The 27,907-nt window shown below is 33.8% G+C and overlaps 1 pseudogene; it reads right to left on the bottom strand.

The window, feature by feature from the left end:
* Positions 1 to 31: 31 nt before the first annotated feature.
* On the bottom strand, positions 32 to 27,907 carry LOC124898054 (annotated as a pseudogene).

Below are 27,907 nucleotides of genomic sequence, written 5' to 3'. Positions count from 1 at the left end.
TGACAGTTGGATTTTAGATTCAAGAGCTCTCTTAAGGATTCCTTATCCAAATAAGCTTCTGCTTGTTCACCAGTGACCACTCATTGGAAACTTCTTTAACCTTTTTCTTTTTCTTCTCTTCCTTCTTTTCTTTGTCAACCTCTTCTACCTTTTCCTCCTCATCTTTCTTATCCTCCCCCTTCTAATTATTAGAAATTTCCTTTTCTATGGTTTTCTCAATCCATAGAGAGATCGGATATCTGATGAACTCATAGTATTTCTTAATCAGGTCCTTGAGCCTATGTTCTTCAAGTTAATAAAGTTGATCTTCTTTGAGGAATAGGACAATTTTTGTACCCCTACCAAGGTTCTTACCGGATGTATCCATGGTTATAGTTAAAGAACCACTAGCTTGGGACTCCCACACATATTGTTCATCATCATTATGCTTTGTGGTCACAACAACCTTCTCAACTGCCAAGTTAGTAGAGTAGAAACCAATACTAAATTGCCCAATCATGCGTACATCAACACCAATATCAAGAGCTTCCATGAATTCCTTAATTCCCAACCTCACAATTGTACCCAAGTTGTTCACTAAATCATCCTTTTTCATACCAACACCACTGTCAATAATGGTGAGGGTATTGTTGGTATTGTCTAGGATAATATGGATGAAAAGCTCTAGTTGACCATCTAGCTTGCTCTTGTTAGTCAAGCAGTCAAAATGGATCCAGTTGGATTGTGGATTCAGGAGCTACACATCATGTGTCTACAAATAGACACATGTTCAGAGATAGTACAAGTTTAGTACAAAGTCACAAGTATATATTACACCTTTCTACTGGTGCTGAAGTGACTATTTCCCACACAAGAGAGGCTTATATCTTTGCAGATGGTGTGATCAAGGATGTTCTCTTTGTTCCATACTCCATAATAAATATGTTATCTGTTGCTAAGATAACCAAGGAACTCTCTTTCTTTGATTCCTTCTATCTTGATTTCTATGTCTTTCAAGACCTCTTAGATGGCTAGGTGAAAGGGATTGGTAGAAAAGAGGGTGGACTTTACATTCTTAGAGAAGAATGGGAAGACAAAATAACACCTGTAGGACTAAAGAATGACAATATCATTGTTAAAGTTTCAAATCGACACTACACACTATGGCATAAGAGACTTGGGCATCCATCTTCATAGGTTTTGAAGTGCTTAGATCTTTTAAAGAGTCATAATGATGTAGATATGTTGAATAAGTAAGCAGTCAACCCGCTAGCTAAGAAAACAAGAATGTCATTTCCTACTAGTACTACTAAGTACTCTGCCTTTTTTGAACTTGTGTTATGGATCTCTCGGGTCCTTATAGAACTTCTACTTTTTAAAACAAGTACTATTTTTTGACTATGGTGGATGACTATAGTAGATACACTTGGGTTCATCTGTTGCAGCTAAAGTCTAAAACCAGTGTAGACATTAAGAGCTTTATATCCATGATCAAAACACTGTTTAGAGTATTGATAAATACTATAAGGTCTGACATTGGGACTGAATTCATCACTTCTTACTATCATACATTGTTCCAATCTTTAGGTATTTTACATCAAACCAACTATCCTCACACTCCACAACAAAATAAAGTAGTAGAGAGGAAGCACAAACAAATATTAAACATAGCTAAAGCTCTCGAATTTCAGTCTCACTTGACTATTAAGTATTGGGGTTTATGTGAAGGCTGCAGTATACCTTATGAATAGGTTACCATCCTCAGTTTTAAGAGGTAAAAGTCCATTTCAACTGCTGTTTTCTAAAGATCCCAAGATATCTCATTTGAGGGTCATTGGTTGTTTGTGCTATGTAACAATTGTCCCTAGAGGTGATAAATTTTGTGAAAGGGCAAAACCTGTTGTGTTAGTGGGATATTCAGAGTCTCAAAAAGGTTACTTACTCTTATACGTTCAATCAAAAAGGCTATTAGTTAGTAGAGATATTGTGTTCCAAGAAGATATATTTTCTTTTAATCCATCACAAAAGGAATTGTAACCTGCAATAGCTTTAACAACTAGTGAAGACATTAATGCTTTCTTAGTCTCCACAGATGATGATGCCCCTGATGCTCCTGATGAGCATACTTTAGTTGAAGATGATACTTTTGTTGATCCTGCGCCACTTAATCTAGACACATATGACATAAATAATAGTGCATATAGTTCAGCTGATCCCTCTTTGCCTCAACCTACATCAAATAGTCATACTAGATCTATTAGGCCACATGTGTGGATACATGATTATGTTAAAACTTCTAGCAGCGAAAGATGCAAGCATCCCTTAGCCAACAGTTTGTCATACAAAAATCAAGCTTTGATTATCAACGTTACTTGACAAAATTCTCCAGTTTCACTAAACCCCAACACTTTAAACAAGCTATAAAGTATGACATATGGGTGGAAGCATTGAGGTTAGAAATCTGAATCTTGGAAGCCAATAATACATAGATCATTGTTGACTTTCCCAAAGGCAAAACACTGTTGGTTCCTAATGGATCTACAAAATAAAGTATCTTGAAAAAGGTGAGGTAGAAAGGTTCAAAGCAAGATTAGTGGCCAAGGTATATATCCAGCATGAAGGACTAGACTATCATAAGACCTATTCACCAGTTGCTAAAATGGTAATATTCAGGTGTGTGGTTGCTGTAGAAGTGTCTAAAGGGTGTATTTTCCATCAAATAGATGTCTATAATGCATTTTTGCAAGGTGATCTTAAAGAGGAAGTGTATATGGAATTACCAGAAAGGTTCAGGAGACAGGGGAAAATAAGGTCTGCAAGCTGCTCAAATCATTAAATGAAATTAAGCAAGCATCCATACAATGGAACCTAAAGCTAACTAATGCTTTGCTTGATGCTGGATTTACACAAAATCCACATGCCTATTTCCTTTTCACTATACATAAAGGTGAAGATATAGTGGTGGTTCTAGTGTATGTTGATGATCTACTTATTATTGGAATCAATGCTACCTTGATTAAGATAACCAAAGAAAAGCTACATAAAATGTTCAAAATGAAAAACTTACATGATCTTAAATACTTATAAGGTATTGAGATCCTCGAATTAGCTTCAAGGGTAATATTGAATCAAATAAAATACATCCTTGAGTTGATCTCAGACAAGTGTCTTAGTGGCTCTAAGCCTGCACTTACCCTTTCAGAGTCTAATCTGAGATTAACCACACTTAAATATGATCAATCCATAGGTGTACAAGAAGACGAATTATTATCTGATGTTTCCTCTTATCAAATACTTATGGACAAGCTTATGTATGCTACTATCACAAGACATGATATTAGTTTTTCTATTCAAACTCTCAGCCAATGTAAGACCCTATAATTTTCTTGGCCTAATTTTGCTCCTAGAATTTTAAAGGTTGGCTTCAAAAATGAATACCTTCTTATACATGAGAAATTTTCCAGATTTATACCTTGTATTTTATGGGAAATTAAATAAGATTTCCATCAATACCAATTTCTCCTAAATGTGATACTTGGTTAAGAAGTTAAGGAATTTTTAGTGTTGACAGTGCACCACCTGGGCAATCACCGCATCGCGGTGAAGGGTGATTTCCCATTTTTTATTTTCTAGTGGACCTCCACAATAAGCTCATATCGTAGAGAGGTCCAAATTCTAAATTGTCGATTTCCAGTGAAGCAATGCGATAGAACCGCCTCGTGCTAGAGTGTAAATTTGCACTTGTCCTTTTCCAGTAGCTTAATACGATTTTACCGCGTCGCGATGAAGGTGTAATTGCCGCACTCTTGATCCATAATTCAAATGCTTGTGTCATGACTTTAATCCTAAGTATTTGGAGTTATTATTAGGTGAATAATGTTCATAGAAGTCACTTAGAGAAAAGTGAAGCTAAGAACATTAGATTCATCCAAAATTTAGCATTCGATTCTACAAGGATGTAGTAGAGTCTTGCTGAATGGTACAGAGACATCTGTATTTTTCTTCGAGAGGCTAAGAGGCATTCAAGAAAAGTTTTCTTTCTTTCATACTTTAGATTGTACAGTAAAGTAGTTTTCTCAAAATCTTCTGTCTATTCGTGTGTTACCTCAAAATTCCTCATATATGAATTATTCTTGAGATAACATAATTAGAAAGTTCTGGTTCCTCCCCAGCTAATGCTCTCAGATTTACTAGTAAAAATTTTAGAAGTCATACAAAGGGCTTGGGAGGAGCTCTTTAGTATATCATAAGTATCTCAAGTTAAAAGTTTATGTTCTCATCCTTATAAGTTGTTCAGTTGAGAACGAATTAGATATGTATTCAGATTGCCCATTAAACCTTTCAATATAGATAATGCTCATGAGAGGAAATAGTGTGAACCTAGATTGTTAAATGTAGTGTGTATTCAATGGATATTATGAACTTCAGTGTTATGATTTATGAATACTAGAACCTTATTATAGTTGGAAGTATGGGTATAGAAGATAGTGAATAGAAAAGATAGAAAGTATAGAGATAAACTTATGCATGCTATAGATTTTGCATTAGGCTGGTATATCCTTGTGTGTTAGTTTAGTAGAAGGTAGAGAATGAATTATTTGTTAAGGTGAATTATTGTTTTCTTGGAGTACGAAAGGTTAGTTATATAGTACATAGCATTCTTAAGAGCTTAGGTAAGGAGTTATAGATATATGGAGTTGAGTCTTTTTGGTATGATATTGATTCTCGTGGATTAAAAGGGTGATATTAGTAGACTATGAAGAAAGTTAGTATGGTTCAGCAAGGTTTGTAGATATCCATATTAAGTTTTAGAATCTTAGTTGGTGAGTGTTTAAGTTGTTATATGATGAATTTTGGGGCTACAGAAATCTAAGATTTGAATCTCAGAGGGAGGTATTAGCATTGGGTGTTAAAAGTGAAGATATAGTCCTTCAGGGTAAGTTTAGTTTTATGTGTATTGATTATACGTCAGACTCTAGAGTAAAGTAATTGTCGTTTTGATTAGAGTTTACTTAGTGTTTCACAAACTTTGAATGATGGATTAAATCCAAGGGGAAGATGATAAAATAAGAAACCAAGTCAGATTTTCAGATTCTAGTAGTGCTGCCAGTAAGGGAGGATGATGCCTGACCCACTCTCATCTGAGTACAAGGTTTTGTACTTCAGTTATCATGATATCTACTCATGTCTTAAATGTCATCTCCATCATCATAACTCATATTTATGCACTTTATAGAAAATTATGTACTTTCCCAATTCTTGGTAAGAATCATTCCAGTTCACTCAGTAGTACGAGTTATGTTCCATGAAATTATGAACTCCAAACTGATGACATGCAGATCATGACTCATATACTCATGCTTTACAGAATATTTAATTTCAAGTACTAATGCTACACTCCTAATGATCATCAAAATTCAAATTATGTCAAGGGTGTCCGCAGTTTTGATCTTCTTAATGAATTCTTGCATTTGATACCCTATTCCATAAGGTTCAAAAAAATGTCAAGTTATACATAGTATCCCTTTATGTTTCAGGTCCTCATGTTCTAACTTTTAAGTTACTTTTCTATAGTCAAGATAGTGACGATGAACAATTATTTAGATGGGAGATAGTAAATAATTCTTGCTGATGAAAGATTGTTGTATATTTATTTTAGCTAAGGCAGTAAGTACGAAGTAAGATTGAGGCCAAGTCTTTGATACATGTCATGGTTATTTGAAATTTTATATATGTCTTCTTAATCATAGTAAAATAAATCTATTATTGATAGAGGTTGAGAGAATATGAGAAGTAGGCCTTTATGTGTATTTGTATGGGAGTTCATATATGGTTATATGATAGGATTGAATGCCATATTTGTATATATAGATAGATGCATTACGTGTTAGTGAGTTCCTACTCAAAGGTTGAATGTAGTTGTTTAAGTGTAATGTAAAGTATGAGTTAACCCGTTTAGCCAGTAATTCAGTCCAGAAGCCATACAAGCAAGTTTCTATAGTTTTCAATCTTCCCATCTAGTCTTATCATTTTAAGAGGAAATTTGTTTGCTTTATGTACTTTGCGAATTCAGCTCAGTTCATGCATCATGTAACTGTTTCATAATCTAGATATTCAATGATGGTTCAAATCGTAAGTTTTTCGTGCATTATCTCAGTCTTTTCCTAGTATTTCAACCAAATTAGTATCATTCAGGGATGAATGATACCAAGGGGGAGATGTTGTAATACCTCGAGTTTTAATGTCATAAACCTCTCATCTTTTTCCCATGAAATTAGATTCAGCCAAAAGTAATGGTTACTTATAAGTTTACTCTCTTGTATCTATCTTAGCCTTATAACCATTATCATGTAAATTTATGTATTCAAGAAATCATCTTAGTCATGATATTCAGTTCGTGTATCATGTTTCAGACTTAGTTAAGCAATCATGTTCCTAGTCATGCATGTTTAGTATAGACTTCAGTTCCCCAGTACTCTCAGTTTAACCAGTCTCATTCGAGGATGAATGTTCCCAAGGGGGAGATATTGTAATACCCCATAATTTTCTTAGCCTAATTTCGCTCCTAAATGTCAAAGGTTAGCTTAAAAAATGAACACCTTCTTATTCATGTGAAGTTTTCAAGATTTAGATTTTGTATTGTGTGGGAAATTGAATAAGCTTTCCATCAATACCAATTTTGCCCAAATTTGATACTCGGTTAAGAAAAGGCATTTGTAGTGTTGATAGTGCATCACCTGGCCAGTCACCACATCGCGGGGAAGGGTGATTTCCCATTGGTTATTTTCTAGGGGACCTTCGTGATAAGCTCATGTTGTGGAGAGGTCCAAATTCCCAATTTTTGATTTCTAGTGAAGCAACGCGATAGCACAGCATCGCGCCAGAGTGCAAATTCGTACTCGTCCTTTTCCAGTAGCTTAATGCAATTTTTCCGCGTTTCGATGAAGGGGTAAGTTCCATACTCTTGATCCATAATTCAAATTCTTGTGTAATTATTTGAAGTTCTTATTAGGTGAATAATGTTCATAGAAGTCACTTAGAGACAAGTGGAGCTAAGAACATTAGATTCGTCCAAAATTTGGCATTCGATTCTACAAGGATCTACTTTAAACGTGTATAACTTTTTATATACATGGAGTTTTTCAGATCAAGACTCACCAAATTGTAGATAATTGAATTAGCTTTCCAATGATATCAATTTCTCCTTAATCCGACACCCAAGAGAAAAGTTATAGCCATTTCGTGCAAGGCAGTGAGCTGCCCGATGGTACTGCATTGTGGCGAAGAGAAAAATTGGGATACGGGTTATGAATTTTTGATTTAAATGAATTAGGGGCAATGGGGTCTTTTTCCTCCTCTACCCAGGTCATAATATAGCAATGTATAGCTGCCATTGGTGCATTATTTTGCCCCTATTATCCTACTTTTCTCCCAAAAACAAACCCTAATCAATTCTCTTCAAGATTCATCCATTTTATCACCTTCTATTCAAGAAAACAATCAAGAATTAAGCTTTTTATTCCAAGAAGTTCAAGAAAATCATTCAAGAACATTCCTAAGAACATCAATTTGAATCATCTTATTCAAGAAACAAATTTCAAGGACACAAATAGGAATCCAAGTCAAATTTCTTCATCAATTTGAGCAATTAAGGTATGTGGGGTTATGAGCAAGGACAATCCTTTCGTCCTTGTGCCCAAAATTATATTTTTGAGCAAATTTCTTGTTATTTGAAATTAGGGTTCATACCCAATTATTAGTATTTGAAGACTATGAATTTACAAGTGATTGAATGTTGAATTGCGCGAATATTTTTCTATATTTATGCATGTAATGCAATTTTTCAGATTTTCCAATTGAGTTTAAGAATGATATTATGATTCTTGATTTTATTATTTTGATATTGTTGCAGTATTTTCAAGAAGTATATTGAGCATGATGATTTACTATATTTTGACATGAGTTTAAAGCATGGGTTTTAAGCCCTAAGATTTGGTATTGATATTTCAAGAAGATTATGATTTTAAGCCTCTTTGATGATCGTTTACCAAGATTTAAGAAAGAAGTTGATTTTTGATCCTAAGCTAAGATAAGGAATCCACATTGTTCATATAATTTGAAATTTAAAGAAAGAGAAGCATAATTGGTTTTTCATTATAAACCCTTGTGCTATTTTAAGGTGGATTTCCTAAAGTTCTGAGCTATAAGTATGGGAGTTGTATTTAGCGCCGAGTTGGGTATGATTCCAAGATCTCATGCCCCAGAACTACGTGCCACCGTAGATTTATGATTTACCCATAGTGGGCTAAGATAGTGATCACTTAAGTTAAGGTTTTATTCCAATGGCAAGGGTAGAATAGCTTTCCCCAACGTGGGTAAGACGTTGGACTCCATGATACATCACATGATTTATGTCGGTTAGAAGAACCTCCCAAAGTCCGCAAACTCTAAGCTCTAACAGTAAAAGCTTTCAGAATAGTTTTAAAGTATTTCTCCCTACTAGTTAAAGTAAAAGATTTACAAAAAACTTTTAAGAAAATTAAGTGAAAAGGCTCACAATTTTATTTAGATTATGTTTTACAGAAAGGTAAGATTTACAGATTTTAGCTTTCATATTTTAGACTTAGAAATGAGTCCTTTCTACACTTAGACAACATGATTAAAAGACAGAGTACAAGTACAACTTTTAAAACTAAATATTATGGCTCACTACATTTACAAAGTTTGATTTTGCTATTCATGATTACAGATTTTAGTTTTCAGATATTCCAGCTTATATGAGTCATTTATATTTAGCATAAATTGTTTTACAAATTATGATGATGAGATAATGTTTTACTTATGCATTCAGTCCCTCTTTTCAGACTTTATAAAAATATACAATTGTATCAGTATTGTATTTTCACAGATTCCATAATTATTATGTTTCCACATAGTAAACTCTGTCATTTTATACATATTTAATCAATTGCTTAACAGTATGCCAGTTCATGAGTTAGCTTGGGATCACTTATGGTCCTAAGCACTGTATAATGTCTCGAGACCATTTTTGGGGCATTACAAACTTGGTATCAGAGCACATGGTTCAAGTGTCCTAGGTAGTTTGTGAGGACATGTCGAGTAGAATCTTGTGGAATGGTACAGAGATGCCTGTATTTTTCTTTGAGAGGCTATTGGGCATTCAAGAAAAGCTTCCTTCCCTTTTTACTTTCGATTGTACAGTAATTGTTTTCTTAGAATCTTTTATCTATTCGTGTGTTACCTCAAAATTCCTCATCTATGTATTATTCTTGAGATAACATAATTATTAAGTTCTAGTTTCTCCCCAGATAATGCTCTCCGATTTACTAGCAGAAATTTCAAAAGTCACACAAAGGGCTTAAGAGGAGCTCTTAGTGTGTCATGGATCCCTCAAGTTGAATGTTTAAATTCTTATCCTTATTATTTGTTCAGTTGATACCGAATTAGATATGTATTTAGATTTCCCATTAACCATTTCAATATAGATAATGCTCATGAGAGGAAATAGTGTGAACCTTGATTGTTAAATGTAGGGGGCATTCGAGGGATATTATGAACTTCAGTGTTATGATTTATAAATAGTAGAACTTTATTATAGTTGGAGGTATGGGTATAGAAGAGTAGTGACAAGAAAAGTAGGAATGACAATTGATAGAAAGTATAGAGATAAGCTTATGCATGCCATAGATTTTGCATTATTCTGATATGTCCTTGTGTGTTAGTTTTAAGAAAGATAGAGAATGAATTATTTGTTAAGGTGAATTGTTGTTTGCTTGAAGTACAAAAGGTTAGTTATATAGTACATAGCATTCTTAATAGCTAAGTTAAGGAGTTATGGATAGATGGACTTGAGTCTTTTTGGTATGATTTTGATTCTTGTGGCTTACATTTAAAAGTGTGATATTAGTAGACTATAAAGAAAGTTAGTACGGTTCATCAAGGGTTTGGAGATATCCATGTTAAGTGTTAGAATCTAAGTTGGTGAGTGTTTAAGTTGTAATATGATGACTTTTAGGGTAATATAAATCTAAGAGTTGAAACTCAGAAGAAGGTATTACCATTGGGTGTTATACGTGAATATACAGTCCTTCAGGGTAAGTTTGTTTTATGTGTATTGATTATACACCAGACTCTATAGTAAAGTGATTGTAGTTTAGATTAGAGTTTACTTAGTGGTTCACAAATTTTGATTGATTACTTAAAGCCAAGGGGGAGATGATAGAATGAGTAACAAAGTAAGATTCTCAGATTCTAGTAGTGCTTCCAGTAAGGGAGGATGATGCCTGACCCACTCTCATCTCAGTACAAAGTTTTGTAGTTCAGTTGTCATGATATCTACTCATGCCTTATATGTCATCTCCATCATCACAACTCATATTCATGCACTTTATAGAAAATCATTTACTCTCCCAACTTTTAGTAAGAGGAGTTCCAGTTCACTCAGTAGTATGAATCATGTTCCATAAATTATGAACTCCAAACTCAGGTCATGCAGATCATGACTCATGTACTCATGCTTTACATTATATTTAATTCCAGGTACTCATGCTACCCTCCTAATAATTATCAAAATTCAAATTATGTCGTGGGTGTCCTTAGTTTCGATCTCCTTAATGAATTTCGGCGTTTGATACCCTATTCCTCTGGCCTCAGAAAAATGTCAAGTTATACGTAGTATCCTTTCAATTTTTAGGTCCTCATGTTCTAACTTGTAGGTTACCTTTCCTTAGTCAAGATAGTGAAGATGAATAGTTGTTTAGATGGGAGAGAGTAAATGATTGTTGTTGATGATAGATTATTGTGTGCTTATTTTAGCTAAGGTAGTAAGTGTGAAGTAAGATTGAGGCCAAGTCTTTGATACATATCATGGTTAGTTAAAATTTTATGTATGTCTTCTTAAGCATAGTAAAAGTAATTTGTTATTGATACACGTTGAGAGAATATGAGAATTATTCCTTTATGGGTGGTTGCATGGGAGTTCATATATGGTTATATGATAGGCTTGAATGTCATGTTTGTATGTATGTGGATAGATGCATTGCGCGTTAGTGAGTTCTAAGTCAAAGTTTAAATGTAGTTGTTGAATTGGAATGTACAGTATGAGTTAACTAGTTTAGCCAGTACGTTTAGCCAGTAATTCAGTCTAGAAGCCATACAGGCAAGTTTTTATGGTTTTCAATCTTCCCATCTAGCCTTATCATTTTAAGAGGAAATTCATTTGCTTCATATACTTTGCGAATTCAAATCAATTCATGCATAAGTTTCATAATCTAGATGTTCAGTGATGATTCAACTCGTAAGTTTCCCATGCATCATCTTAGTCTTTTCCTAGTATTTCAACCAAATCAGTATCATTCCGGGATAAATGATCCCAAGGGGGAGATATTATAATACCCCGAGTTTTCATGTCATAAAACTCTCATCTTTTTCCCATGAAATCAGATTCAGCCTAAAGTAATGGTTACTCATAAGTTGACTCTCTCGTATCTATCTCAGCTTTATAACCATTCTCATATCAGTACATGTATTCAAGAAATTAGCTTAGTTATGATATTATGTTCATATATCATGTTTCAGACTCAGTTAATCAATCATGTTCCTAGTGATGCATGTTTAGTATGGTCTTTAGTTCCTCAGTACTCTCAGTTTAACCAGTCTCATTTGAGGACGAATGTTTCCAAGGGGGAGATATTGTAATAACCCATAATTTTTTTAGCCTAATATCGCTCCTGGAATGTCAAAGGTTGGCTTCAAAAATGAATACTTTCTTATGCATGTAAAATTTTTTCAGATTTAGACCTTGTATTGTGTGGGAAATTGAATAAGCTTTCCATCAATACCTTGCATTGGAATATAGGTTACGATTTTTTGATTTAAATGAATGAGAGGTAATGGGGTCTTTTCCCTCCTTAACACAGGTCGTAATAGTGCAATGTATAATCGCCATTGGGGCATTATTTTGCCCCCATTATCCTACTTTTCTCCAAAGAACAAACCCTAATCAATTCTTTTCAACATTCATCCATTCCATCACCTTCTATTCAAGAAAACAATTAAGAATTAAGCTTTTTATTCAAAGAAGTTCAAGAAAATCATTCAAGAACATTTCCAAGAACATCAATTTGATTCGTCTTCTTCAAGAAACAACTTTCAAAGACACAAATAGGAATTCAAGCCAAATTTCTTCATCGATTTAAGCAATTAAGGTATGTGGTGTTATGAACAAGGACAATCCTTTCGTCCTTGTGTCCAAAATTATATTTTTGAGCAAATTTCTTATTATTTGAAATTAGGGTTCACACCCAATTATTAGTATTTGAAGATTATGAATTTACAAGTGATAGAATGTTGAATTACGTGACTAATGTTGAATTACGTGACTATTTTATATATTTATGCATGTAATGCGATTTTTTTGATTTTCCAATTGAGTTTAAGCATGATATTGTGATTCTTGATTTTATTATTTTGATATTGTTGAAGTATTTTCAAGAATCATATTGAGGATGATGATTTTCTATGTTTTGACATGAGTTTAAAGCATGGGTTTTAAGCCATATGATTTAGTATTGATATTTCAAAAAGATTATGATTTTAAGCCTCTTTGATGATCATTAACCAAGTTTCAAAAAAGAAGTTGATTTTTGATCCTAAGCTAAGATAAGGAATCCACATTGTTCATATAGTTTAAAATTTAAAGAAAAAGAAGCATAATTGGTTTTTCATAATAAACCCTTTTGGTATTTTAAGGTGGATTTCCTGTTATTCTGAGCGATAAGTATGGGGGTAGTATTTAGCACCAAGTTGGGTATGATTCTAAGGTCTCATGTCCCAGAACTACGTGCCATAGTAGATTTATGATTTTCCCATAGTGGGCTAAGATAGTGATCACTTAAGTAAAGGTTCTATTCTAGTGGGAAGGGTAGAACAGCTCTCCCCAATGTGGGTAAGACGTTGGACTCCATGACAGCTCACATGGTTTATATCTGTGAGAAGAACCTCCCAAAGTCCCTAAACTCTAAGCTCTAACAGTAAAGGTTTTCGTAATAGTTTTAAAGTATTTCTCCCCGCAAGGGAAAGTAAACGATTTACAAAAAAACTTTTCAGAAAATCAAGTGTAAAGGCTCACAATTTTATTTAGATTATGATTTACAGAAAGATAAGAGTTACAAATTTCATCTTTCAGATTTTAGACTTAAAAGTGAGTCCTTTCTACACTTAGACAACATGATTTAAAGATAGAGTACAAGTACAACTTTTAAAACTAAATGTTATGGCTCACCATATTTACAAAATATGATTTGGCTATTCATGATTATAGATTTTAGTTTTAGATATTCTAGCTTATGTGAGTCATTTACATTTAGCATGCATTGGTTTAAAAATTATGATAATGAGATAATAGTTTACTTATGCATTCTCCCCCATATACTCAGTACATCCTCAAAGTGCTGCTCCACAATATATGTATATGTGCTACACTGTCTCATAATGTACGTACAAGTTGTAGTACGCACAATCAGAATCAGAAAGTTGAAGATTTCAGCCAACAGATGATGAGTCCTCCTTCTTCGAGGACTTTAGTTAGATGTTATTTATGTACTGTACTTTCTTATAAAATATGATTTGGCTATTCATGATTATAGATTTTAGTTTTCAGATACTCCAGCTTATGTGAGTCATTTACATTTAGCATACATTGGTTTACAAATTATGATAATGAGATAATGGTTTACTTATGCATTTAGCCAACAGATGATGAGTCCTCCTTCTTTGAGGACTTTAGTTAGATGTTATTTATGTATTGTACTTTCTTGCAAAGTATGATTTGGCTATTCATGATTATAGATTTCAGTTTTCAAATATTCCAGCTTATGTGAGTCATTTACTTTTAGCATGCATCGGCTTACAAATTATGATAATGAGATAATGGTTTACTTATGATTTCAGCCAACAGATAATGAGTCCTTATTTTTTGAGTACTTTAGTTAGATGTTATTTATATACTCTACTTTCTTACAAAATATGATTTGGCTATTCATGATTATAGATTTCAGTTTTCAAATATTCCAGCTTATGTGAGTCATTTACATTTATCATGTACTAGTTTACAAATTTTTATAATGAGATAATGGTTTACTTATGCATTCTCCCCCATATACTCAGTACATCCTCAAAATGCTTCTCCATATATATGTCTATGTGCTACACTATCTCATAATATAGGTACAAGTTGTAGTACGTACAGTCAAAATCAGAAAGTTGAAGATTTCAACCAACAGATGATGAGTCCTCCTTCTTCAAGGACTTTAGTTAGATGTTATTTATGTACTGTAATTTCTTACAAAATATGAATTGGCTATTCATGATTATAGATTTCAGTTTTTAGATATTCCAGCTTATGTGAGTCATTTACATTTAGCATGCATTGGTTTACAAATTATGACAATGAGATAATGGTTTACAACCATTATGATTTCATTCAACAGATGATGAGTCCTCCTTCTTTGACGACTTTATTTAGATGTTATTTATGTACTGTACTTTCTTACAAAATATGATTTGGCTATTTATGATTATAGATTTCAATTTTCACATATTCCATCTTATGTGAGTCATTTACATTTAGCATGCATTGGTTTACGAATTATGATAATGAGATAATGATTTACTTATGTATTTTCCCCCATATACTCATTACATTCTCAAAGTTCTGCTCCACATATATGTCTATGTGCTACACTGTGTTATAATGTAGGTACAAGTTATAGTACGTACAGTCAGAATAAAAAAGTTGAAGATTTTAGCCAATAGATGATGAGTCCTCCTTCTTCGTGGACTTTAGTTAGATGTTATTTATGTACTGTTCTTTCTTAATCACATGTATTGATTAGTGGTAGTTGGAGTCACGGCCCAGCTATCTGTAGTCGGCATAGTAGAGGCTTCATAGACGTCAGTTAGAGTCAATTATGTAATTTTAGTCCCTCTTTTCAGACTTTATCAGAATGTACAATTGTATCAGTATTGTATTTAGCAAATTCCATAATTATTATGTTTCCACATAGTAAACTCAGTCATTTTATACATATTTAATCAATTGCTTAATAGTATGGCAGTTCATGGGTTAGCATGGGATCACTTGTGGTCCTAAGCATCGTGTGACGTCTTGGAACTATTTTTGGGGCATTACAAACTTGGTATCAGAGCACAAGGTTTAAGTGTCCTAGGGTGTTTGTGAAGCCATGTCTAGTAGAGTCTTGTGGAATGGTATAGAGACGTCTACATTTTCCTTCAAAAGGATACGAGGCATTTAAGAAAAATTTCCTTTCTTTCCTACTTTAGATTGTACAGGAAAGTTGTTTTCTCAGAAGTTTTTGTCTATTTATGTATTACCCAGAAATTCCTCATCTATGTATTATTCTTGAGATAACATAATTAGTAAGTTCCAGTTTCTCCCCAAATAATGCTCTCAGATTTACTAGCAGAAATTTCAGAAGTCACACAAAGGGCTTGAGAGGAGCTCTAGTGTGTCATAAGTCCCTTAAGTTAAAAGTTTATGTTCTCATCCTTATGAGTTGTTCAGTTGGGACCGAATTAGATATGTATTCAGATTGCCCATTAACCCTTTCAATATAGATAATGCTTATGAGAGGAAATAATATGATCCTAGATTATTAAATATAGTGTGCATTCAAGGGATATTATGAACTTCACTGTTATGATTTATGAATAGTAGAACCTTATTATAGTTAGAAGTATGGGTATAGAAGAGTATTGACAAGAAAAGTGGAAATGACGATTGATAAAAAGTATAGATATAAACTTATGCATGCTATAGATTTTGCATTATGCTGATATGTCCTTGTGTGTTAGTTTAGTGGAAGGTAGAGAATGAATTATTAGTTAAGGTAAATTGTTGTTGTCTTAAAGTACGGAAGGTTAGTTATATAGTATATAGCATTCTTAATAGCTAAGTTAAGGAGTTAAGGATAGATGGAGTTGAGTCTTTTTGGTATGATTTTGATCTTTGTGGCTTAAGTTTAAGTTGTTATATGATGAATTTTGGGGTTATAGAAATCTAGGAGTTGAATCTCAGATGGAGGTATTAGCATTGGGTGTTACACGTGAAGATACAGTCCTTCAGGGTAAGTTTAGTTTTATGTGTATTGATTATACGCCAGACTCTAGAGTAAAGTAATTGTAGTTTAGATTAGAGTTTACTTAGTGGTTCACAAACTTTGAGTAATGGATTAAAGCCAATAGGGAGATGATAGAATTAGTAACCAAGTCAGAATCTCAGATTCTAGTAGTACTGCTAGTAAGGGAGGAAGATACCCAATCCACTCTAATCTCAGTACAAAGTTTTGTACTTCAGTTATCGTGATATCTACTTATGCCATACATGTCAGCTCCATCATCACAACTCATATTCATGCGCTTTATAGAAAATCATTTACATTCCTAATTTTTAGTAAGAGGAGTTCCAGTTCACTCAGTAGTACGAATCATGTTCCATGAAATTATGAACTCCAAACTCAGGTCATGCAGATCATGACTCATGTACTCATGCTTTACATTATATTCAATTCCAGGTACTCATGGTACACTTCTACTAATCATCAAAATTCAAATTATGTCGTGGGTATCCTCAGTTTTGATCTCCTTAATGAATTCCTGCATTTGATACCCTATTCCTCAGGCCTCAGAAAAATGTCAAGTTATACATAGTATCTTTTTAATTTTTAGGTCCTCATGTTCTAACTTGTATGTTACCTTTCCTTAGTTAATATAGTGATGATGAATAGTTGTTTAGATGGGAGAGAGTAAGCAATTCTTGATGAGGAAAGATTGTTGTATGCTTATTTTAGCTAAGGCAGTAAGTGTGAAGTAAGATTGAGGCCAAGTTTTTGATACATGTCCGGGTTAGTTGAAATTTTATATATGTCTTCTTAAGCATAGTAAAAGAAATTTGTTGTTGATAGAGGTTGAGAGAATATGAGAAGCATGCCTTTATGGGCGTTTGCATGGGAGTTCAGATGTGGTTATATTATAGGCTTGAATGTCATGTTTATATGTATATGGATAGATGCATTGCGCGTTAGTGAGTTCCTAGTCAAAGGTTGAATGTAGTTGTTAACGTGGAATGTACAGTATGAGTTAACCCGTTTAACCAGTAATTCAGTCTAGAATCCATACAGGCAAGTTTCTATGGCTTTCAATCTTCGCATCTAGTTTTATCATTTTATGAGAAAATTTGTTCGCTCTATGTACTTTGCGAATTCAGCTCAGTTCATGCATCATTCATCAGTTTTAGAATCTAGATATTCAGTGATGATTCAACTCGTAAGTTTCCCATGCATCATCTCAGTCTTTTCCTAGTATTTCAACCAAATCAGTATCATTCAGGGATGAACGATCCCAAGGGGGAGATGTTGTAATACCCTAAGTTTTCTTGTCATAAACCTCTCATCTTTTTCCTGTAAAATCAGATTCATCCTAAAGTAATGGTTACTCATAAGTTGACTCTCTCGTATCTATCTCAGCCTTATAACCATTCTCATGTAAGTTCATGTATTCAAGAAATCAGCTTAGTCATGATGTTCAGCTCATGTATCATGTTTTAGACTCAGTTAAGTAATCATGTTCCTAGTCATGCATGTTTAGTATAGACTTTAGTTCCTTAATACTCTCAGTTTAACCAGTCTCATTCGAGGATGACTGTTCCCAAGGGGGAGATATTGTAATACCTCATAATTTTCGTAGCCTAATTTCGCTCCTAAAATATCAAAGGTTGGCTTCAAAAATGAATACATTCTTATGAATCAGAAATTTTCCAAATATAGACCTTGAATTGTATGGGAAATTGAATAAAATTTCCATCAATACCAATTTTGCCCAAATATGATACTTGATTAAGAAGTTAAGGCATTTTTAGTGTTGACAATGCACCACCGGGGCAGTCACCGCATCGCGGTGAAGGGTGATTTCCCATTTGTCATTTTTCAGTGGATCTCAACGATAAGCTCGCGTCGTAGAGAGGTCCAAATTTCCAATTTTTGATTTCCAGTGAAGCAACGCGATAACACCGCATCACGCCAGAGTACAAATTCGCACTCGTCCTTTTCCAGTAGCTTAATGCAATTTCTCCGCTTTACGATGAAGGCATAATTTTTGTACTCTTTAGCTATAATTCAAATGTTTGTGACATAACATTAATCCTAAGTATGTGAAGTTATTATTAGGTCAATAATGTTCATAGAAGTTATTTAGAGCCAAGTGGAGCTAAGAACATTAGATTCGTCCAAAATTTGGAATTCGATTCCACAAGGATGTACTTTAAATGTGTATAATTTTTTTATATACATAGAGTTTTTCAGCTTAAGACCCACCAAATTATATATAATTGAATTAGCTTACCAACGATACCAATTTTGCCTTAATCCGACACCGAAGCAAAAAGTTATAGCCATTTTCGTCTGAGGCAGTGAGCTGCCGCGATGGTATCGCGTCATGGTGAAGAGAAAAATTGGGATACGGGTTATGAATTTTTGATTTAAATAATTTAGAGGCAATGGGGTCTTTTCCCTCCTCAAATCAAGTCATAATATAGCAATGTATATCCGCCATTGGGGCATTATTTTTCCCCCATTATCTTACTTTTCTCCAAAGAACAAACTCTAATCAATTATCTTCAAGATTCATCCATCACCTTATATTCAAAAAAATAAACAAGAATTAAGCATTTTATTCCAAGAAGTTCAAGAAAATCATTCAAGAACATTCCTAAGAACATCAATTTGATTCATTTTCTTCAAGAAACAACTTTCAAGGACACAAATGGGAATTCAAGTCAAATTTCTTCATCAATTTGAGCAATTAAGGTATGTGGGGTTATGAACAAGGACAATTCTTTTGTCCTTGTGCCCAAAATTATATTTTTTCAGCAAATTTCTTATTATTTGAAATTAGGGTTCATACCCAATTATTAGTATTTGAAGATTATAAATTTACAAGTGATTGAATGTTGATTTGTACGAATATTTTCATATATTTATGCATGTAATGCGATTTTTCTAATTTTCCAATTGAGTTTAAGAATGATATTGTGATTCTTGATTTTATTATTTTGATATTTTTGAAGCATTTTCAAGAATCATATTGAGCATGATGATTTGCTATGTTTTGACATGAGTTTAAAGCATGGGTTTTAAGCACTCAGATTTAGTATTGATATTCCAAGAAGATTATGATTTTAAGCCTCTTTGGTGATCGTTTACCAAGATTCGAGAAAGAAGTTGATCTTTTGATCCTAAGTTAAGATAAGGAATCCATATTGTTCATATAGTTTGAAATTTAAAGAAAGAAAAGCATAATTGGTTTTTCATTATAAACCCTTGTGCTATTTTATGGTGGATTTCCTAAAGTTCTGAGCGATAAGTATGGGAGTAGTATTTAACACTAAGTTGGGTATGATTCCAAGGTCTCATGCCCCAGAACTATGTGCTACCGTAGGTTTATGATTTGCCCATAGTGGGCTAAGATAGTGATCACTTAAGTTAAGGTTCTATTTAGATGGAAAGGGTAGAACAGATCTTCCCAACGTAGGTAAGACGTTGGACTCCATGACAGCTCACATGATTGATGTCGGTTAGAAGAACCTTCAAAAGTCCCTAAACTCTAAGCCCTAATAGTAAAAGCTTTCAGAATAGTTTTAAAGTATTTCTCACTGCTAGTTAAAGTAAAAGATTTACAAAAGAATTTCAAGAAAATTTAGTGTAAAGGATAACAATTTTATTTGGATTTTGCTTTACAAAAAGATAAGAGTACAGATTTCGGACTTAGAAGTTATACTTTCTTCACTTAGACACCATGATTTAAAGACAGAGTACTTGTACAACTTTTAAAACTACATGTTATGGCTCACAAGATTTACAAAGTATGATTTTGCTATTCATGATTACAGATTTCATTTTTAAGATATTCCAGCTTAAGTGAGTCATTTACATTTAGCATGCATTGTTTGACAAATTATGATGATGAGATAACGTTTTACTTATGTATTCACCCTCATATACTCAGTACATCCTCAAAGTGATGCTCCACATATATGTCTATGTGATACATTATCTCATAATGTAGGTACAAGTTGTAGTACGTACAATCAGAATAAAAAAATTACAGATTTCAGCCAACAGAAGATGAGTCCTCCTTCTTCGAGTACTTTAGTTAGATGTTATTTATGTACTGTACTTTGTTACTCATATGTACTGATTAGTGGTAGTTAGAGTCGTGTCCCAGCTATCTATAGTCAGCATAGTAGAGGCTTCATAGACGTTAGTTAGAATCAATCATGTAATTTTAGTCCCTCTTTTCAGACTTTATCAGAATGTACAATTGTATCAGTATTGTATTTTCACAGATTCCATCATTATTATGTTTCCACATAGTAAACTCAATCATTTTATACATACTTAATCAATTGCTTAACAGTATGCCAGTTCATGGGTTAGCTTGGGATCACTTGTGGTCCTAAGCACCGTGTGACGTCTCGCGTCCATTTTTGGGGCATTACAAACATGGTATCAGAGCACAAGGTTCAAGTGTCCTAGGGTGTCTGTGAAGCCATGTCTAGTTGATTCTTGCAGATTGGTACAGAGACATCTATATTTTTCTTTGAGAGACTACTATGCTTTCAAGAAAAATTTCCTTTCTTTCCTACTTTAGATTGAACAGTAAAGTTATTTTCTTAAAATCTTTTGTCTATTTGTGTGTTACCCATAAATTACTCATCTATGTATTATTCTTGAGATAACATAATTGGCAAGTTCTAATTCCTACCTAGATAATGCTCTGATATTTACTAGCAGAAATTTCAGAAGTCACACAAAGGGCTTGAGAGGAGCTCTCTAGTGTGTCATAAGTACCTCAAGTTGAAAGTTTATGTTCTCATCCTTATGAGTTGTTTAGTTGAGACCGAATTAGATATGTATTCAGATTGCCCATTAACCCTTTCAATATAGATAATGCCCATGAGAGGAAATAATGTGAACCTAGATTGTTAAATGTAGTGTCCATTCGAGGGATATTATGAACTTCACTGTTATGATTTATGAATAATAGAACCTTATTATAGTTCAAAGTATGGATATAGAAGAGTATTGAAAAGAAAAGTGGGAATGACTATTTATAGAAAGTATAGAGATAAACTTATGCATGCTATAGATTTTGCATTATGCTGATATGTCCTTGTGTGTTAGTTTAGTGGAAGGTAGAGAATGAATTATTAGTTAAGGTAAATTGTTGTTGTCTTAAAGTACGGAAGGTTAGTTATATAGTACATAGCATTCTTAATAGCTAAGTTAAGGAGTTATGGATAGATGGAGTTGATTCTTTTTGGTATGATTTTGATTCTCGTGGCTTAAGTTTAAAAGTGTGATATTAGTATACTTTAAAGGAAGTTATTATTATTCAGCAAGGGTTTGGAGATACTATGTTAAGTGTTAGAATCTAAGTTGGTGAGTGTTTAAGTTGTTAAATGATGACTTTTGGGGTTATAGAAATCTAAGAGTTGAATCTCAGATAGAGGTATTAGCATTGGATGTTACACGTGAAGATACAGTCCTTCAAGGTAAGTTTAGTTTTATGTGTATTGATTAGACGCCAGACTCTAAAGAAAAGTAATTGTATTTTAGATTAGAGTTTACTTAGTGGTTCACAAACTTTGAGTGATGGCTTAAAGCCAAGGGGGAGATGATAGAATGAGTAACCAAGTCAGATTCTCATATTCTAGTAGTACTGCCAGTAAGGAAGGATGATGCCCGACCCACTCTCATCTTAGTACAAAGTCTTGTACTTCAGTTATCATGATATCTACTCATGCCTTACATATCAACTTTATCATCACAACTCGTATTCATCGCTTTATAGAAAATCATTTACTCTCCCAATTTTTAGTAAGAGGAGTTCCAGTTCACTCAACATTACGAATCATGTTCCATGAAATTATGAACTCCAAACTCAGGTCCTGCAGATCATGACTCATGTACGCATGATTTACATTATCTTCAATTCTAAGTACTCATGCTACACTCCTAATAATTATAGAAATTCAAATTATGTCATGGGTGTCCTCAGTTTTTATCTCCTTAATGAATTCCTGCTTTTGATATCCTATTCCTAAGGCCTCTGAAAAATATCAAGTTATACATAGTATCCCTTCATATTTTAGGTCCTTATGTTCTAAATTTTAAGTTACCTTTCCTTAATCAAGATAGTAATGATGAACAGTTTTTTAGATGGGAGAGAGTAAATGATTGATATTGAGGAAAGATTGTTGTATGCTTATTTTAGTTAAGGTAGTAAGTGTGAAGTAAGATTGAGGCCATGTCTTTGATACATGAAATGGTTAGTTGAAATTTTATGTATGTCTTCTTAAGCATAGTTAAAGAAATCTGTTGTTGATAGAGGTTGAGAGAATATGAGAAGTATGCCTTTATGGGTGTTTGTATGGGAGTTCATATGTGGTTATATGATAGGCTTGAATGTCATGTTTGTATGTATGTGGATAGATGCATTGCACGTTAGTGAGTTCCTAGTCAAAGGTTGAATGTAGTTGTTAAAGTGGAATGTACAGTATGAGTTAACCCGTTTAGCCAGTAATTCAGTCCAGAAGCCATACAGGCAAGTTTCTATGGTTTTCAAACTTCCCATCTAGATGTTCGCTTTATGCACTTTGCGAATTCAGCTCAGTTCATGCATCATGCATCAGTTTCAAAATCTAGATGTTCAGTGATGATTTAACTCGTGAGTTTCCCAAGCATCATCTCAGTGTTTTTCTAGTATTTCAACCAAATCAGTATCATTCAGGGACGAATGATCCCAAAGGGGAGATGTTGTAATACCCCAAGTTTTCATGTCATAAACCTCTCATCTTTTTTCTACAAAATCAGATTCAGCCTAAAGTAATGGTTACTCATAAGTTGACTATCTCGTATCTATCTCAGCCTTATAACCATTCTCATGTTAGTGCATGTATTCAAGAAATCAGCTTAGTCATGATATACAGTTTATGTATCATGTTTCAGACTCAGTTAAGCAATCATGTTCCTAGTCATGCATGGTTAGTATGGACTTTAGCTCCTTAATACTCTCAGTTTAACTAGTCTCATTTGAGGCCGAATGTTCCCAAGGGAGAGATATTGTAATACCCCATAATTTTCTTAGCCTAATTTCACTCCTAGAATGTCAAAGGTTGGCTTACAAAATGAATACCTTCTTATGAATGTGAGATTTTTCAGATTTAGACCTTGCATTGTGTTGGAAATTGAATAAGCTTTCCATCAATACAAATTTTACCCAAATCCAATACTCTATTAAGAAGTTAAGGCACTTTTAGTGTTGATAGTGCACCACCTGGGCAGTCACCACATCACGATGAAGGGTGATTTCCTATTCGTCAAATTCCAGTAGACCTCCGAGATAATCTCACATCGCGGAGAGGTCCAAATTCCCAATTGCCATATTTCAGTAAAGTAACGCGATAGCACCGCATTGATCCAGAGTATAAATTCACACTCGTCCTTTTCCAGTAGCTGAATGCGATTTTACCGCATTGCGATGAGGGTGTAATTTTCGTACTATTGATCCACAATTCTAATGCTTGTGTCATGACTTTAATCCTAAGTATGTGAAGTTCTAATTAGGTGAATAATGTTCATAGAAGTCACTTAGAGCCAAGTAGAGCTAAGAACATTAGATTCGTCAGAAATTTAACATTCGATTTTACAAGGGTCTACTTTAAATATGTATAAATTTTTATATACATGGAATTTTTCAGCTCAATACCCATCAAACTGTAGATAATTAAATTAGCTTTCCAACGATACTAATTTCTCCTTAATCCGACACTCATGCAAAAAGTTATAGCCATTTTCGTGTGAGGTAGTGAGCTGCCGTGATGGTACCGCATTGTGGCGAAGAACAAAATTGGGATACAGATTATGAATTATTGATTTAAATGAATGAGGGTAAATGGGGTCTTTTCCCTCCTCAACCCAGGTCATAATATAGCAATGTACAGCCGCCATTGGGGCATTATTTTGCCCCCATTATCCTACTTTTCTCCCAAGAACAAACCTTAATCAATTCTCTTCAAGATTCATCCATTCTATTCCATTGCTCATATAGTCAAGATTCATCCATTCCATTACTAAGATTCAAGAAAGAAGTTGATCTTTTGATCCTAAGTTAAGATAAGGAATCCACATTGCTCATATAGTTTGAAATTTAAAGAAAGAAAGGCATAATTGGTTTTTTATTATAAACCCTTCTGCTATTTTATGGTGGATTTTCGAAAGTTCTGAGCGATAAGTATGGGAGTAGTATTTAGCACTGAGTTGGGTATGATTCCAAGGTCTCATGCTCCAAAACTACATGGCACTGTGCGCTAAGATAGTGATCACTTAAGTTAAGGTTCTATTCAGATGGAAAGGGTAGAACAGATCTCCCCAACGTGGATAAGACGTTGGACTCCATGACAACTCACATGATTTATGTATGTTAGAAGAACCTTCCAAAGTCCCTAAACTCTAAGCCCTAATAGTTAAAGTAAAATATTTACAAAAAACCTTTAAGAAAAATAAGTGTAAAGGCTCACAATTTTATTTAGATTATGCTTTACAGAAAGATAAGAGTTACAAATTTTAGCTTTCAGGTTTCATACTTAGAAGTGAGTCCTTTCTACACTTAGACAACATGATTTAAAGACAGAGTACTAGTACTGCTTTTAAAACTAAATGTTATGGCTCACTAGATTTACAAAGTATGATTTTTCTATTCATGATTACAAATTTTAGTTTTCAGATATTCTAGATTATGTGAGCCATTTATATTTAGCATGCATTATTTTACAAATTATGATGATGAGATAATGTTTTACTTATGCATTCACCCCCATATACTTAGTACATCCTCAAAGTGCTGCTCCACATATATGTCTATGTGCTACATTGTCTCATAATGTAGGTACAAGTTGTAGTACATACAGTCAGAATTAGAAAGGTGTAGATTTCAGCCAACAGATGATGAGTCCTCCTACTTCGAGGACTTTAGTTAAAAGTTATTTATGTACTGTACTTTCTTAATTAGATGTATTGATTAGTGGTAGTTGGAGTCTTGGCCCAACTATCTATAGTCAATATAGTAAAGAATTCATAGATGTTAGTTAGAGTCAATCATGTAATTTCAGTCCCTCTTTTCAAAGTTTATCAGAATGTACAATTGTATCAGTATCGTATTTTCACAAATTCCATCATTATTATGTTTCCACACTGTAAACTCAGTCATTTTATACATATTTAATCAATTGCTTAATAGTATGCCAGTTTATGGTTTGGCTTGGGATCACTTATGGTCCTAAGCACCGTGTGACATCTCGGGACCATTTTTGGGGTGTCACAACTAATTCTTTTAACACCCTAAGAGATCACACTGGGAGGCTTCTACCGGAGTATTTAGGTACCTAAAAGGCTCTGTTGGTCAAAGTATTTGGTTAAAGGCTGATCTTTATACTACTCTTACTAGGTGGTGTAACTTAGATTTGGCTATATGTCCCAACACTACACAATCAGCCATTGGATATGCAGTTCAATTTGGTTAGTCCTTGATCTCTTGGAAGTCCAAGAAACAACTTACTGTGTCTAGAAGTTCCACTGAAGCTGAGTATAGAAGCATGACTTCAGTAGTTGTAGAGATAACTTGGTTGGTTGGCTTATTCTAGGAACTTAGTATGCCTATTACTCTACCCATATCAGTACTTAGTGACAACAGTTTAGCTATACAACTGGCCAATAATACTGTGTTTCATCAGAGAATAAAACATATTAAAATTGATTATAACTTCATCAGGGACAAGATCAAAAGTGGATTGATCTAGGATATATATGTCCACACTCATTATCAGGTTGTTGATCTTCTCACCAATGGCTTAAGTCAAGATCAACATGCACATTTATTAGGCAAGCTTAGTGTGCTAAATATACTGCACCCTGCAGCTTGAGGGGGAGTGTTTTAATATGTGACTTGAAATATTGTCACTGCATATGCATATATTTGTACATAATCTACTATTCCATTGGATGCTTTACGCAATGATATCACTTAGTTAGTATTTTAGTTGAGTTAATTGAAAAAGTTATTAGGCAAGTTGTTAGTCAGTTATGAGGTAGTTAGGGGGTTAGCTAAGTTGTCAATGAGCTAGAAGTCAGCTCACTATCTTAGCTCATTCTCTCAATCTATAAATAGGGGCAAAAATGCTATGTACAGGATGATGAATAAATAAAAATTTAGTTCCACTTTTACAATCATCTCTTATTGATCATGAATGATCCAACTACATTGCTTGGTTTTCATACAGGACATTCACCAAAACACTTAGTTTCCTTGGACTCTAGCATTGGAATCTTATCTAGCTGATATTTAGCATGATCTAATTGTTTAACAAGTTCAGCATGAATATAAATGCTTAACTGCAATTCCATGGAATATGAATATTGATATGGATTGTATGGTATTGTTAGTTGTATAAATTTTTCTTCTGTAAGTTTTCTCAAGCAAAACTTACGCACTACATCATGAAGTGTGGAGTATGTTACACCAACATTAGAACTCCCATGAGAGACCATTACTAGGATTATATTAAGTAGATCATTCAAGAAAATTATAGATGCTTCCTCCATATCCTCCTTATCAACATTCAGTACATACTCTATAGCCATCCATAATTTTATCAAATCCAACACTAAAATCTTATAGTCTTCTGAAAACAATTCTATGTAAAGAAGGCAATACTTTAAGTGGTCTTCCAAATGGTCATAACTTGATTGTATCACCTTCATGATTTGCCCTCCTAAAACATGAGAACTTAAATCATTTGAAACTTTCATCTAGATAGACGCGTGTATTCCCATTATCATAATAATTCCAGCAATTAGGACAATAACAAGAGGCAATCCCTTGTAGTATAAGGCAACTTGTAACCCTGATTCTAGTAGATTTGAGGGACAACTCTCTTATCAAAATAGTTTCTTCTACAATAGCTCCTAACTTTCTTTTATAGTTAGAAATCTAAGAGAATAAGGATCACTGAGGTGCTGAAGACATTTGCAACTTCCATCTAGATAGATGTGTGTATTCCTATTATCATAATAATTCCAGGAATTAGGACAATAACAAGAGGCAATCCCTTGTAGTATAAGGCAACTTGTAACCCTAATTCTAGTAGATTTGAGGGACAACTCTCTTATCAAAATAGTTTCTGCAGCAATAGCTCCTAACTTTCTTTTAGAGTTAGAAATCTAAGAAAATAAGGATCACTGCGGTGCTGAAGATACTTAGCAACTTGGTTAATTTGAGTTGTTACCATTACTGTACTTCTATTTTTACCTTTAGGGAAACATAATCCCAGATCTTCCCACGCCCCGACTTCCCATATATCATCTAATACAATAAGGTATCTCTTGCCTTTTAGAGTCTTTTGCAACTCATCAGCTATGTCAACGTCCTCTTTGATTTCATTCTTATCAACTCTTACTTGTTTGAAAATCTCAACCAACAACGTCCTCCTATTATATTCTTGTGAAATATCATACCATGCTTTAGCATCAAAGTAATTAACAAGAAAAATATTATTGTACACTTTCCTAGACAAAGTTGTCTTTTCGAGTCCTAGCATTCCAAAGATTGAGAGGACATCCAACTCTTTTGTTCCTCCTGTCAATTTCTTCATAATGTTTTTTGTATCTTTCTCAAAGCCGGCAACTTCATCAACGTCAGTTGATGTAAAACTATGTCGGGTGGAATATACCTCAGAAGAGAGAGGTCCTTCTCCATAAGTTTCAACAACCTCCAT

This window comes from Capsicum annuum, chromosome 1 (genome assembly GCF_002878395.1).
Source record: "Capsicum annuum cultivar UCD-10X-F1 chromosome 1, UCD10Xv1.1, whole genome shotgun sequence".
In the NCBI taxonomy this organism is placed as follows: domain Eukaryota; kingdom Viridiplantae; phylum Streptophyta; class Magnoliopsida; order Solanales; family Solanaceae; genus Capsicum; species Capsicum annuum.
This window is presented reverse-complemented; position numbering and strand designations above follow the sequence as displayed.